Below are 2,223 nucleotides of genomic sequence, written 5' to 3'. Positions count from 1 at the left end.
TCTGGAAGTCTTCTGTGGTCATTCAGGATTAGAACCTGTAACCTTCTGGTCCCTATCCCAGTGCCTAGTCCACAAGATTAGAACCTGTAACCTTCTGGTCCCTATCCCAGTTCCTAGTCCACAAGATTAGAACCTGTAACCTGGTCCCTATCTCAGTTCCTAGTCCACAAGATTAGAACCTGTAACCTTCTGGTCCCTATCCCAGTTCCTAGTCCACAAGATTAGTACCTGTAACCTGGGCCCTATCCCAGTTCCTAGTCCACAAGATTAGAACCTGTAACCTTCTGGTCCCTATCCCAGTGCCTAGTCCACAAGATTAGAACCTGTAACCTTCTGGTCCCTATCCCAGTGCCTAGTCCACAAGATTAGAACCTGCAACCTTCTGGTCCCTATCCCAGTTCCTAGTCCACAAGATTAGAACCTGTAACCTTCTGGTCCCTATCCCAGTTCCTAGTCCACTGCACTAGCAGGGGGGAAAGCATCAGTCAATGACTCATTTAGAACGTCAGTAGATTAAAAAGGTGATTAGTTAAAGTTGGAAAAACAAAAGTCACAACTGGGATTCAAACTGGCAGCCATGTGGGTCACAACCCTTCAAACTGTCAACCTTATGGGTCACAACCCTTCAAACTGTCAACCTTATGGGTCACAACCCTTCAAACTGTCAACCTTACGGGTCACAACCCTTCAAACTGTCAACCTTATGGGTCACAACCCTTCAAACTGTCAACCGTATGGGTCACAACCCTTCAAACTGTCAACCTTATGGGTCACAACCCTTCAAACTGTCAACCTTATGGGTCACAACCCTTCAAACTGTCAACCTTATGGGTCACAACCCTTCAAACTGTCAACCTTATGGGTCACAACCCTTCAAACTGTCAACCTTATGGGTCACAACCCTTCAAACTGTCAACCTTATGGGTCACAACCCTTCAAACTGTCAACCGTATGGGTCACAACCCTTCAAACTGTCAACCTTATGGGTCACAACCCTTCAAACTGTCAACCTTATGGGTCACAACCCTTCAAACTGTCAACCGTATGGGTCACAACCCTTCAAACTGTCAACCTTATGGGTCACAACCCTTCAAACTGTCAACCTTATGGGTCACAACCCTTCAAACTGTCAACCTTATGGGTCACAACCCTTCAAACTGTCAACCGTATGGGTCACAACCCTTCAAACTGTCAACCTTATGGGTCACAACCCTTCAAACTGTCAACCTTATGGGTCACAACCCTTCAAACTGTCAACCTTATGGGTCACAACCCTTCAAACTGTCAACCTTATGGGTCACAACCCTTCAAACTGTCAACCGTATGGGTCACAACCCTTCAAACTGTCAACCTTATGGGTCACAACCCTTCAAACTGTCAACCTTATGGGTCACAACCCTTCAAACTGTCAACCGTATGGGTCACAACCCTTCAAACTGTCAACCTTATGGGTCACAACCCTTCAAACTGTCAACCGTATGGGTCACAACCCTTCAAACTGTCAACCGTATGGGTCACAACCCTTCAAACTGTCAACCTTATGGGTCACAACCCTTCAAACTGTCAACCGTATGGGTCACAACCCTTCAAACTGTCAACCGTATGGGTCACAACCCTTCAAACTGTCAACCTTATGGGTCACAACCCTTCAAACTGTCAACCGTATGGGTCACAAATCTTCAAACTGTCAACCTTATGGGTCACAACCCTTCAAACTGTCAACCTTATGGGTCACAACCCTTCAAACTGTCAACCTTATGGGTCACAACCCTTCAAACTGTCAACCGTATGGGTCACAACCCTTCAAACTGCCAACCTTATGGGTCACAACCCTTCAAACTGTCAACCTTATGGGTCACAACCCTTCAAACTGTCAACCTTATGGGTCACAACCCTTCAAACTGTCAACCGTATGGGTCACAACCCTTCAAACTGTCAACCTTATGGGTCACAACCCTTCAAACTGTCAACCGTATGGGTCACAACCCTTCAAACTGTCAACCTTATGGGTCACAACCCTTCAAACGGTCAACCTTATGGGTCACAACCCTTCAAACGGTCAACCTTATGGGTCACAACCCTTCAAACGGTCAACCTTATGGGTCACAACCCGTGTGTAAATGCCCTCCATCCTACCACCCGTAAGACATGTTCTTATTTGACTCTCCCTGTAGTAAACCTCGCACACTGGCCTGTCACAAAGCTCTCTGCCCACTGAGCTTT

This window comes from Oncorhynchus mykiss, chromosome 13, assembly GCF_013265735.2.
Source record: "Oncorhynchus mykiss isolate Arlee chromosome 13, USDA_OmykA_1.1, whole genome shotgun sequence".
Taxonomy (NCBI): Eukaryota; Metazoa; Chordata; class Actinopteri; order Salmoniformes; family Salmonidae; genus Oncorhynchus; species Oncorhynchus mykiss.
The sequence above is the reverse complement of the archived record's forward strand: the minus strand, read 5'-3'. Positions refer to the sequence as shown.